The 14,557-nt window shown below is 34.5% G+C and overlaps 1 protein-coding gene and 1 long non-coding RNA gene across 4 annotated transcripts in view; both read right to left on the bottom strand.

Moving 5' to 3' along the window:
* Window positions 1-14,557, bottom strand: part of LOC149558653 (UMP-CMP kinase 3-like) — a 219,602-nt gene that overhangs the window by 22,724 nt on the left and 182,321 nt on the right. The gene's annotated exons all lie outside the window — the stretch shown is intronic.
* On the bottom strand, window positions 7,624-10,011 carry LOC149558654 (uncharacterized). Its single transcript, XR_016365053.1, has 3 exons — window positions 7,980-10,011; window positions 7,800-7,857; window positions 7,624-7,689 (listed from the first exon to the last, which is right to left on the bottom strand). It is a non-coding gene; the product is annotated as an uncharacterized LOC149558654 (long non-coding RNA).

Raw genomic sequence — 14,557 nt, 5'->3', positions numbered from 1 at the left:
TCCTACAATTAAGGAACTGCTCCCAACTGCTCTCCTACTATCTGAAACTCCAGATCCGAACAGTGTGTACCCTGACTGAGTCCCTAAACAACACTGCCAGCCTACGGGACTCTAATGATAGGCCAACTCTATTGTCTCTGGTGTCCACTCTAGAAAGGGGACATGACAACATGTGTATAGGTAACACCTTGTTTCTCTGGTTATCAACCCATGTTCTTAATCTATCCACCACCTCCCTCATCAAGATGCCCAATTCTATAAGCCCTTCTCTTTGTGATCAATTGGGTGGCACGATTGGCTTGCTTTTTTCACATTAATAATGAAGATGAATATGATTTCCATCATCTCTGACTTGATTAAGAATAGGGAAAATACTACACTTCCTCGTGAAATCAATTGACATCCTAGACGAGATCTTTCTCCTTATAGCATATTCGTCCACTAAATTTTCCCAATAGTCCTTATATCTATCTTGTGTATGTGTCTTTTCCCCATATAAGTATGGATTTTCTAAAATAGATCAAATTCTTTCTTTTCTTCATAGCCCCCAAGGTGATAAAATTGCAGGTCCATATTTACCATCTCTATCGTCTGCAATGAAGAACATGACTCAAGCATCTTCCTCAATGTGATAGGGGAAGGCATCCTTGTTTGTGTTTCTCCTTCTGTGTAAAATCAAACACTAACAAATGCCTGGCCACCTTCAACAAGACCATCTTATTTGTAAGATACTTAGGAAGTTTGTAAGGCTTCGAAGAAAATCCCTAGATCATGATGTAAGTAAAAGTGGGGAACTGGGTGTACCAATACCTATACTTCTCAGTCAATATCATGAGCTCCCTAGATAACCTTCTATGTAACCCATCTTGAAGTGTGCATGTGATGTTCGTGGTGAAAATATAATTAACTCTCCTATAGCTTTCTCTTTCGTGTAGTTGTAACTCAAGATGATAACTATACACTTAAACTGTCTTTTATCGTTTCCTATCATGCCTTTGCACATAAGACCTAGATACTTAATAGTTCTTGCCAACAAACATATCACATTGGAACTCATATAGAATTTCTTTGTTCTAAGTTCCTTAATTGGGTATCATATTGTCACTTATCATCTTGACTTAGTTCATCGTTATCGTTCCTGAAGATATTTCCTCAATGAAGTAAAACATCCAAGTCTCGAAAAAGGCCCCTGTAGTGCCTGCCCCTAGTTCACATTCTATTATCATTGTCAAATTCTTTTAAGCTAATTTTATGCATTGATTAGTTTTAGAGATACTAGATTTACATTATTATGATATTATTTCATGACTTTGATTACAAATGCATCGGTTATTATTGCTTAGTTGATTTCATTCATGTGTTGTTAATGGTATTTTGATGATCCTAGTTAGTAAATGTGGTTCCTTTCATAAAAATGTTAACATGATGTCTTTAATGATGATTATGTTGTATTGATAGAGATGTATTATTATATGTACACATTTGATCTTAGATTTGTGATTATTATACTTGCATGTGTATGGTGTGTGTGTGTTTATTTTATCTTTCTGTCTGACATGTTTGATGTGGTTAAGGGAGGGAGTCGTAGTCACCTGCTAGTCGGGATCTACACGATGAACCACTCCCCGCCATTGTCTGTTTAGTTTAGATATATTATATACATGTACATGCTCGTCTTTTATGCAGGATGTAGGTACCGGGCATCGACTTCCCTGAATTGCCAGGATGAGCGCGCCCTATTACAAATACTCAAATGGTGAGAATGGGAAGATAATGATCAGGTCCAATCCTAGCCATAAGCCTATAATACTTGTCCTGCAAGGAGGACTCGTAACAGACTGTCTACCCTTTTTAAAACCCGTGAGTATTTTTGTGTGTATGTTGTTTTGTGAGTGTTTGATGTATTTTCTATTAATTAAGTCTAATTAATAGATTAAATTAATAATTTAATTTAATGAAAAATTATTATGATATTATGAATATTTAATTATATTTAATTAATTGAGAAATTAATTAAATATAAAGAATTAAATTGAAGATAAAAGTTTTAAGATTAAATTTAGAAGGTAATAATATTTATTAATTTAATAATAATATATTTAGAGTTCATTTTTAAATAAATGCTAAATATTATTGTTATTTAAGTTAATAAATATTTATCAAATTAAAACGTTCAAAAATATATTAAAAAGGAAAAAGATATTAAATTATGAATATGTTTTAAGTTCGCATGAATAAGTTTAAAATATAGAAATTAATTTAAAAGATAAAAACATGTGAACTTGAATAAAAGTATTTTAATAAAGTACGCATGAGATTAAAATTATAAATTAACTTTAAAAGCAAAGTCAAAGTGAAAAGTTAAATAAAGTAATTTAACAATTCACTTAAAGTGCATGAAGGATTAATAAAAGAATATCTTAATTAAAAAGAAAATTAATTGTGCATGAATGAATTAATTACATAAGAGATAATTAAATATTGGAGATAAAAGTTAAAGTTTAAATTTAGAACTTGATTATATTTATTTAATTTAATAATAATATATTTAGAGTGCATTTTTAAATAAATGCTAAATATTATTGTTATTTAAGTTAATAAATATTTTATCAATTAAGTTTCTAAAAATGAAATTAAAAGTGAAAAGATATTTAATTATCATAAAGATTATAGATCGCATGAATTATGCATGAGTTAAAAATAAAATTAATTAAAAAAATAAAAATGTGAACTTGAATAAAGATATTTTAATAATGTGCACATGAGATTTAAAAAGTTATAAATTTATTAAAGTAAAGTGGAAAGTTAAATAAAGTAATTTAACAATTCACTTAACATGCATGAAAGGAATAATAAAATAATAATTTTAATTAAAAGGAAAATTAATTGTGCATGAATGAATTAATTAAATAAAGTAATTATTATTTTAGAGTTGTGGGGACAGAAGCCCTAAAAGGTAATTAGATTCTATATTAGAGGGTTTTGGGTCATTATTGCACACACAGGTTTTCAGGGAACACACTTTTGGAAAGGGGAGCAAAGAAATCTTTGGAAGCTTGGAAGGGTTCGGATTAGCAAGGGTTTCACCAGATTGTTAGCATCAGATCAAGGTAGGGTTTGTGAACCATTCTAGAAACACTTTCGGATCTTTGTCTTCTTCGTGCTTGTTAGAAATTGCTTTCTCAAATTTTATTGAATGAATCTTGCTACCTTTCTTCTGAATCTTTTGCGATTTGATTTCTTCTAGGAATCGGGATTGAAAAACTATTTAGAAAACCTTGTTTTACTTCTGAAAGAAATTTAGTATTAAATTGAAATTTGGGTTTTGAATTAAAATGGAATTAAGAAATTTAAATTTGGAAGGGGTTTGTTTTTGGAAATGAAAATCTTAGGATTGAAAATTCGAAGGGTTCAATTTATTTTTCCTATCAGTTTAATATCGTAAATGTTATTAAAATATGTATATATTAAAATAATATTGTTATGAAGTTCGTTGAGAAAAATATTATAAAATAAAGAATATAGAATTATAATACAATTCTTAAAATTTTCATATATAATAATTTATCTAAATTTATTAGAAGGGTTGTTCTTCTAATAAACAAAATTATTGAAATTTGACTTAGTAAAAAATAATAATAATAATAATAATAAAATAAAATAAATTAAAAAAAAAAAAAAAAAATTTAAAAAATAATAATAATAATAATAATAATAATAATAATAATAATAATAATAATAATAAATTTAAAAAAAAAAAAAAAAAATTAATTAATTAAAAAAAAAAAAAAAAAAATTTAATCAAAAAAAAAAAAAAAAAAAAAACGAAAATTGAAACCTTACATTAATTCAACAATATATTATCAATCAAATCCAACTGTGAGACTATGATGTTTTCTATGTACTGTCTATATTTCTTTTTGGATTTTGGTGTTGTTTAGATGTCGACCAGTCTAGGATGTACACCAGAGGTTTTGTGAGATTTCTTGGATACTATTATGTGGCTAGATGTTATGATGATTCTTGTGATTCAAATTGGAGTTTATACTTATGAGATTTGTTTTGTGAGCATTTATGTGTATTTGGATTTAGTTTGATCCATCTTGTTATCAGGTTGCCTGTTAAGGAACCGAGTTTGATCTTTATGGGTGTTGTGGTATGGGACACAACTGTGTTTTTATGTGCTTAGGAGAGGTTGTCTAGGTATGTGACTTGGGAGTGGCTTGCATAGGGGTCTGGGACCCAAAGTGGTCAGTACCAGGGTAACCTAATGCAAGTTATGTAATAAGTGATAATCTAGTAAGTAAAATTTATGGGGGGAAACACACTAAAAAGATAAGTTAGAGATATTTGATCTACCCATGCCTTTAGTGCTTGTATAGACTAAGGATGGGAATGAAATGAGTGCCTCGTCTTCTTGAGAGGGCTTTCTAGTTTTCATATGTGTGATGTTGAGGGTCCGGGGTTCAGAGTAACCAGTCCAGGGTAACTCAACGCTTGAGGGTCCGGGGTCTATTAAGAGATCAGTCCAGGGTAACTCAAGCAGCCATGTGATGACACTCCCTAGTATGTAGCCTAAGTCTCCTCTGTAGTTTTTGTGTATCTCTGGTGGTGTACTTATTGTTGGATGTGGTGTACTTATTGTTGGATGTGGTGTACTTATTGTTGGTAATGTATCTATTGTTGGATGTGTTTATTGTGGTTACTTACTTTCATTGATGATGATTGGTGTTTCATTATGTTGTACTTTTGACATGTGGTTTTTGACTTGAGGAGCATTATCTTTTGTTGACTTTATCTTGTGATCTTGGTATTTGGTTTATACTTGGTTTGTGTATGATGTTTGGTTATGTGATGTCAGTATTGGATTGAGTGTTCTTTCTTTCTGGTTTATTTTATCTTCTTGAGTAGTATGTGTTACCTTTGAGATAGTTTTGGCTAGTAGGTATTCCATGCCTAGGAGTGTTTTATGTTTGATAGCCGTTTGTGGATCGTTCATTATCTTCCCTGCACGGTGGGAGTGGAAGCCTGACTAGGTAACCACGCGGTCGGGAGGTAGTGCCTTCTTACCATTTGGGTTCCCCTTCACATTGCCAACTGTTGGATGTTCGTTGTAGAAGATGTACCTTTATCATTCTTACTTCTTATCTCAGAGACTTCTTTTCAGATGAAGTATATATGTTATCATGTATTCTGTTGTACAGTATCTATTTTCACATACCCTGCGACATGTGCAGTGGATGTTATTGATTGGATGTACTTTCATTGTATTGTTTATACTTATGCGACTATGTATCTGTTATTCCTTTATGATCTTGAGACATTGTACTTGAAACTTAAACTAATTAATTTAAGATTATTAAATGTGACTCAACGTAAAGGAACCTTTGAGGAATTGAAACTATATCTGTAATTGCAAATGTGTATTTGTTGTGTATGTTCATATTGCTTCCGCATTAATGTTATCTTGATGTTGTTTAAACTTCAAAAAAAAAAAAATAGTTCAGTAAACATTGTAACATGTTAGGTTTATTTCTCTTGGGTTCCCGAGCGGGGCGTTACAGCCCCTTGGGGTGTTTCCATGATCCTATTCAGCATAAAAATCATATCACTATACTCATCCTCACTTACAAGCTTCTTAGGTAACTTAGAGTGATGTTTCCTTGGTTTTCTGATCCAATTCTTATTGATGGTGTCCATGCATGCCTTAGGTCTCTTCTCATACAATGCTTGAACTTTTTCCTTAGTCCTTATCTGCATCCTTCAGTACTATGGGACTTCAAAAGTTTCTCTAACTACCTCCTCTCCTAGGAATACTAACACCCACCCTTTAGCTTTGATTGTCTTAGTTTCTCGATCATTGTTCCTTCCACATTCCACTAGAAGTTCATTGCATTGGATGGCAGATGGAAATTTAGCTGCCTGGTAGAGGTCACTCCTGATTATTCTAACTGCTATGTTTGTAGGTAAATGATCCTTGTTCCAGTCATTCGCTTCATTCTTCTCATGTCCAGGTGTTTCACATTCGTATCTGCAATCTTCTTCCACTTGAAGACTATTAAGGACTCCGGATATAACCTCTTTGATAGCTTCTTTGTCAACACTTTACTCGCTTCTATCCCTGCTTAAAGCTTGAAGTCGGTATGGTTTTATAGGACAGAACTTTTAGACCTTGTTTAATCCTAAAAACTAAATTTAAAGACTTAGAAAATCTTACATTCATAGGCTGCAAAAGAAATATGGGTTTGAAAAAGAGCCAATTTAACCCTTAAATGTCTTGAATTTGCATAGAGAATAAGACTCTTGAGGTCCCTAAATTTTGAAGATGAAGACTGAAAACTAAGTCAGAGGACTTAGTCTGCAGATTAAATCTGTAACCATGTATAATCAAACTTCAAGACCATCCAAACATGCCCTTAAATGATCAAAATTATCTTTTAAAAATGAGTAAAATCAGACCTCAACACCAAAGTCAGAACTCTGATTTTCTAAGGACAACATGTAATAAGTCCGAAGACATCCTTGAATCAGTCATACTCCTAACACTTCATTAAATGCATTTGAAATCATGATTCAAGATTTCAATATGAATTAGGAATCAAATTACCAGAGAAACATGGCAATAAACCAGGTTTTTTTTATTGAAGCAATAAACCAACTTTCACCACTATGACAAATTCAGATTTCTGAAGACAACCTCTGGAACTTACCTCTTTCCAGATGATTTTGACCCTCAAACATCATATTTTTGTACCAGAAAAACTCTCAAACACTCAGCAACAATTGTTGGGATGATTGGGAAGTTATAAGTTTATTATAGTTTTCTTGAAAATTGCCCCTGCCTATGAAGTTTCAGACTTAAGTCTGAAGACAAATGTGTTTTCAACTTTGTTGTGGCCTTGGAACTTGCATTTAATTGCTCAAAAGGATCTGCAAAGAACACCAATCAGGTTTGGTGGCATAGAAAAAACTCAGAATTTTCCAGAAAAATTGAACCTTATGGTAAGATTTTCAGATGCAAGTCTAAAGACAAATGTGTTTTCCAAAAAAATCGAACCTTATGGTAAGATTTTCAGACTTAAGTCTGAAGACAAATGTGTTTTCCAAAAAACTCATAATTTTCCAAAAATATCGAGCCATATAAAGTTTCAGATTTAAGTTACGTCTGAAGACAAATGTGTTTTCCAAAAAAATCGAACCTTATGGTAAGATTTTCAGACTTAAGTCTGAAGACAAACGTGTTTTCCAAAAAACTCAGAATTTTCCAAAAATATCGAGCCATATAAAGTTTCAGATTTAAGTCTGAAGACAAATGTATTTTCATCTTTTTTGTGGCCTTGGAACTTGCATTTAATTGCTTAAAAGGATCTACAATGAACACCAATCAGGTTTGGTGACATAGAAAAAATTCAGAATTTTCTTAAAAAATCAAACCATATGGTAAAGTTTTCAGACTTAAGTCTGAAGACAAATGTGTTTTCAGCTTTTTTGTGGCCTTGGAACTTGCATTCAATTGCTCAAAAGGATCTGCAATGAACACCAATAAGGTTTTGGTGGCATAGAAAAACTAGAATTTCCTGAAAAAATCGAACAATATGGTAAAATTTTCAGTCTGAAAGCTCACTAGTTTCAGCTCCTTGGTTGCCTAAAATCAGTCCTCAAACTCAGAATTTTAACCTCTTAAACAATCTGCAACCAAATTTGGAATAATTTAATTGCTTGGCAATTTTCCATGATTTTACAAAAAAATCCCATAATGTAGAGAAGAATTCATATTTAGTCTGAAAACACCCACTTACAGCTCATTTGATACCAATAAAATGGTCTTGAAACTCAACTTTTTCCTTCCAAATACCCCTGCAATCAGATCTGATATGGTTTGATGAATGGGAAAAAATCGAAAGTATTCTTACAAAAATTGACCTCCATGGATAAATTCTCAGATTTTAATCTGAAAATGCTTGTATGTGTCATCTTACCTTGTAGATCCCTTCCGTGGATGTTGAGGAAAAACCCTGATTTTATACCAGCAATCTCACATATCAGACTTCTCGGTCATGGTTTATGCTTTTCTTCACTCCTTAGCTTGATTTTCTGTAAACACCTCAACCAGTTCTAACTCCAACAAACATCAATTTACCTCACTTTTGGATGTTTGACATTTGTCAAACACTTTGCATGCATTCTCTATCTCGCTGTCTTTTATTTTTAAATTAATAATGATTGCTTGAAATGATGCCAAATGTAATTTAGATACTTCCAAATGGGTACTAAGATGTCTAGGCAAAGAACTATATTGCAATTGCAATTCTTTTGACCTTTCAAATGCATATAGATGTAACACACAAAGTCAATATGCACCTACAGCAGCTAGACATTACTGCAAACAGTTAGCATGAAACTAAATACAAGAAGGCAGCTCTTTACATTCAACTCTGTGTGACTCCTATAATATTAGAATTTAATAAATTTGATTACAAACTGAAATGTCAAGCAAAGCCAAGGATTTGCAATTATGGTATTTGAAAATTATTATAACAGCTCTCAAATAGATTGCAATTATAATTAAAGAACCTGTTAGATATGGCACCAAATTGCTTGCAGCTGGTACAATCTTGAAGCCAAACTATGTATTTGCAAACTACAATAGGAGACATTGCTTGCAATCTGATCGAATCACCCAAATAAGTCTGGGAACACCTGCGAATTTCACAATGCACCCCTTTCTTGTTCAAATGCTGCCTGCTACAGGAATCGCAGCCTTTACCAAGCCTCTTAATGATGCCTTTAAGCTGAAACGCTCACCCCTTAATGAGAAGAGGTTAATGGCATCAAATAGTAGGATATTGTGACACTAAATGAGGTAGCCAAGGTCACAATTAAACAACTATTCTGGCCGCCCAAGTTGAAGAATATAGCAGGCCTATGTGCACCAAGATTCTTAGACAAATGACCTTCAAATAACCACAGTTTGTAACAGATTTGAAGGTACATAAAATGTCCAGCTATTCTGATTGATTCTCATTCAATAAAGAGCAATGGTATACAACAGCACCAAAATTGTCATCAAAATAATCATAATAATTTACTAGATAATCAGAGCACAATTCACCATGTCTTTCAAATTTTCAATAGCACAAAATGCGAGTCAAAAGAGGAATCAGTCCTCAAGAAACCCTTGTTGAAAACCCTCAAAAACTTCAACAAATAATAAAAGCAATAGCCAAGAGAATCAATTCTTCTTTCTCCATGAAGTCTCTTTTATAACACAAAATGAAGTGTGGCTGCTCCACCACACTTTTCACTTAAGATGCTTCTTGCACACACTTTTAAATTATAACGCTTAAATGATAGAGTTATTTATGAAGAGTGATTTAATAAACAACTTATAAAATGAACTCAATAAATCGACCCCGTGAAATGTTGATGAAGCCAAACATCAAGTGCCTCCATTGCACTACTAAAAATAGTAAACACCCATAATTGACTTACTATAAATAGCAAGTTTGAGAATAGAGACCCTCAAATCAAACTGTTAGCTCATGAGGGTCACAATGCTGAACTAACTAATCTTGGCTACAAGAACCTACTAAAATGGGGACATTAAAGTCCTCCCTTCTTGAGATTTCTTGTCCTTAAGAAATTGCTAGAACCAAAGGCACATAACAATCCACCGGCATCCCAAGGAAAGGTATCCGCAATGTCCCTGGCATCATCTACAAACACATGCGATAGTAACTCGATCCATGGAGCTATCTTGAATATCCTGTCACTATACCAAGGATGGCGACTCAATCAATTCACAATGTTGAACTTGTCTCCACCTGGATCCCAGTAGAGACGTAACCCACATCCATCCATAACAAGGAAAAATGGATATCTGATATCATCTACTAGATCAAAACTACCTGCACACCCTATCAATCTTCCATGGGTATGGAGTCTATCTATGCAATAGGAAGTAGTAGTCCCAAAAGCATTTGTACCATAACACACATATCCATCCTCAGCAAAACTGTCATGGACATGCTGACTCTACAAGTAATCTCCTACTAACTTGCAACTACTAGTCCCATCAACTACAGATGGTGCTAACCCATCCCATAAAGGATGGTATGAACTTGGAGCCAACCCACACCTGTGTGAAACCAAATCCTCTACCTGTGGGTCAAAAGAGAAATGGTGAGCACTCACCACCGTGTAATAGTGAAAAAGCATTCCAATCTATTTAGAAGCTCATTAGTACCCAAATCAGGAATCAAGAGATGGCTCCAACCTCTGAATCCAAACAACTACTCTGGCAGGATCATGGGTAACCCTTTTAGCAAACCCAACCACAAAATCCTTATGCTGAAGCATTGTAGCCAGAGTCTCTACAATCTTTCCCACCAAATGTCAAATACCACGAGAAACCCAAATGAGAGTACCCTTAGAAGCTATGTATGGCCTCTCCTACAAGTTAAGACTCTCAAACAGATACTCCATAAATGACTTTGTGCAATAGAAATTATATGAAGAAGCATAAACCTGCTCCCTTGCAATCCACAATTGATCTCTTTGAAACTGTGGCACTACCAACTATTTAACACTATCAACTATATGAGATGAAGTAATAGATTTAGTTCCAGTAGAAGGAAACAAATTCCAATGAAAGCCGCCTCCAAATCAAATGATACCCTGCCCATGTCCTATGAAGAAGTGGGAGTAATGTAAGGAACTAGCACAACTCTCTGAAGAATCCACTATTGCCACATCAATACTCTCAATAACCTGGTCAGCATCATCTGTTAGTATGCTAACAATGTGAAGCTCTCTACAATCCTCCATTGATGCACTCATCTCATCTGTAGCTAGTGCACTCATCTCAAGGATCGATGTAACTGCATCCTCATCACATCCATCATCCCTATCTATAAAAGTCAACTCACCACCAAACAACACTATATGTAGCTGAACTGGATTTAGGGTTGGTGTCAACTGTACATTCTCCAACTCCATAGTAATCTCATCCAAATGTGATTGTGACTACCAAAAAGCTAACTGAGTACACTGCGAAAAGTCCACAGTCACCTCAAGCTCATAGGTGAGTTCATCAACCTCCTTTCCCCTCAAGGAATCATAACATACCCGATCTCTCTCGAGCAGGCAATCTTGATCTGCTAACAACAAATAATTGTCTCATAATCTTGATAGCCTCTCGGAGAGCATGAAACTCCTCAAGGGAAAGATTGACATGAAAGTGCTTATCTATCACAGGACTGTCCCAACCATAGATAGCCAACACGTATCATTGCCAACCTTTAGTTGCCCAATCAAATGATATGGAACCTATAACTGCTGACTCATGTACATGTCCTCTAACCCAAACTTGACACTAGGATAGGAAGTTGTATCCTCACTGCTCACCACATGATCACTAACATCATGTGCACTAACAAACTTGCACATGTCCATCAAAGAGGTAGTGCTACTAGATACTCCTACCAATACCTCATTTGAAGAAGTGGAAGTCACTACTGTATTTAACTCCTCGCAGGTCTTTGCTTCCCCCTCATCAGGAAGTCCATGTAAATCACGATCCTAGGACCTATCATCCAATAAATACTCAGAATCATCACTCAACATCTGACATGATGATCTAGACTCGTAACAACATGTAACGTCCTCATACAAATCATCAGAGGTTCCCATAACATTGGTATCCACATCATTTAACTGAGACCCCTCTGCTATCACTTGCTGCAACATACATGACTCAATGTCATCATATGAACCAACATCAGCAGGACATAAATCTACATCACCTAACTCCTCTGTAACACTCAAATCATGAGTGCCAAAGTTGGGTAGCTCCATGCCCTCATTCCTCTCACCTAAAAAGACTATTGTCTCCTACACTGACTCAACACTATGACTATTGCCATTAAAATCAAAGCTGTCAGTGTTCATATCCTCCATGCAATCTTTCAAAGACAATACCCTCATCAAGAGAGTCTAAACTAATAGTAGTAACCACTACATCATCTGTGCTCGCACTATCCGCAACATCAACGTACTTGTTAAGGCCCTACTGTCCTGAAAATCAAACCTTGTATCACCCATATTCCCACTACCACCAACTAAATGTAAGACTGCCATCAATGGTAGTTCACACATCCTTAGCATTTTTTTAAGCACTAACTCAGGAATCCTCAAAGTGTTGAAACTCAATGTTGTTGTCCTCTAATGAAACACACATCCACCAATCCTTCCGTAGAATCTCCAACATTATAACTGCAAATAGGACTAGTGGCTGCCCCACTAAGCACAGGATCATCTTCACCATGACCACCAGCTGCTGAAAACTCATGGCAAAGACTTCTAGATGTCTCACTTGTGAAAAAATCTAGTTTATCTTCCTACATTCTCGGTGAAGACCTTTTAAAAATGGAAACCGTATACCTAATTGCCCTGTCAACTATTGTCAGATCTAAAAGCCTTGCTTTCATCCTTTTCTGGTGTTGTCTAAGCTTTTCCATACTTTCCATTAGGGCATTTGTTTGCTTCTTGAGATTAACCCTACTATTCTACTAGTTTTCATAATTACTAGATTTCTTATATCTCCATAATTGAAATAACTACAAGAGTGTCGGTCACTCAAATAACAAGACCAAAATAATAATTTTTTCCCTACAACATAGGATGGCATGAAACCGTTCCGATACCACTGTAAAAACCCCAACCGGTTCTAACTCCAACAAACATCAATTTACCTTACATTTAGATGTTTGACATTTTGTCAAACACTTTGCATGCATCCTCTTTCTTGTTGTCCTTTATTTTCAAATTAATAATGATTGCTTGAAATGATGCCAAATGTGGTTTAAATCATAGTTACAGGACTCGGACTCACCTCTGACTCGTAAAGTCAAAATCCGACTCGGACTCGAACTCGGCAACCGGACTCAGCAAGGACTCAGAAAATTAAAAAACCCATGAAATTCAAAGATTTTTAAGGATTTAAAAAAAATTTCATGCATCTTTTAGTCAATTAACATCAAATACACAATAATTGAGATAAATAGAAGCTACTTAATGAACATACACAATTTTGCATAGATCACATAAGTATAAAAGCAAATTTCTGAAGGAAAAAAATCGAATAATACAATATAAACTTAAAGTAATAAACATAGTGTCATTGCAGTGTCAAATGTCTACAATATTCATGGATTACAAAATCTATGGTATCAAAAGTTCAAAACATGTATCAAAATAACAACTAGAGTGTAGAACAGTAGAAGACTAAGGCTCATAGTCTGAGGTTGAACCACATCCTCATTCTCATCCTCATCCTCATCCTTAGACTCCGATCCATCACTCCTAGCCTCAGGGTCCTACACTGTCTCCTCGTGCTGTAGCCTCCTTGATTGCCATCACTATTTCCTCAACCTCCAGATCCACCTGATCAATCCACTCGTCTTCATCACTGAAGATAGAATCAACAATCTCTGTATTCCACTCTGCATGTGAATCAACATTTTCTAATACAATCGGTGATGTATCGGTGCCCAAGATCTGTCTATGGCAAAAGCGAAGGTTGTAGTGAACAAAGACAAGATCATTCAATTTTTTCATTGCCAACCTATTGCGCTTCTTCGAGTGTATATTCTCAAATAGACTCCAATTACATTCGCATCCTGATGCACTAGATGGCTAGCTCAAGATGCAAAGCACAATCCTCTGTAAATTTGGCACATTAGTGCCAAACATCTCCCACCATGCATCTGAAACAAATTATTTTAAAATCAATTCAATAACTTTGACTTTATCAAATTAAAATGGTAATAGAATTGGAAATTAAAATGTAGAATCAAAGATTTTTAACAGGCATCAATTTTGTCCTATTTCTCTTGCACAACTAAGTCCCCTTGATCTTTTTCAAATAACTCAATCTCATGGACTACAATTGTTCCAACTCTTGAAATCAGGTGACGTTCTCTCTACAACATCATAGAGGCCACTCCAAAACTCATCATTAACCTTAAAATGTGGGCTAAATTGGTATGCTGAATTAAAGAAGTAGGGTGCTACATGTATAGGCTTGTGAAGTAGATTGTGCCAACGTCTATCAATGACATCCCATATAGGCCCATACCTATCTCGATTTCTTGCCAAAAAAAAAAGCGAATGGCCTCCTTCACCCTATCCATGCCCTCATAAATGTAGCCCATTGAGGGCTTCTATCCATCAGCAATTCGTAAGAGAACAACAAGTGGTATTATGAACTGCAATCATTATGAAAGTTGGAAGAGAAACAATTAGCTTTAAGTTTTTTCTTTAAAAAATAAACAATAATTTATAACATAATTTCATAAACAAAAAAAGTTGAAATAAGGACAAAAAAGAAAATTACCGTCACAATATCAACAATCGGTGTCCAAAAGGAAGCCTCATCAAAAACGCGATCAGTTGCATCAATCCTTGTAGTGGTCTTTGCATATGATGATGCAATCCACTCCTCACTAACAAACATGCGTCTCAAATCTTCCTTTGAATCAAGCAAAGATTTCAATGT

Source organism: Cupressus sempervirens, chromosome 5 (genome assembly GCF_028749045.1).
Source record: "Cupressus sempervirens isolate cs-2001-9-10 chromosome 5, ASM2874904v1, whole genome shotgun sequence".
Taxonomy (NCBI): Eukaryota; Viridiplantae; Streptophyta; class Pinopsida; order Cupressales; family Cupressaceae; genus Cupressus; species Cupressus sempervirens.
The sequence above is the reverse complement of the archived record's forward strand: the minus strand, read 5'-3'. Positions and strand labels throughout refer to the sequence as shown.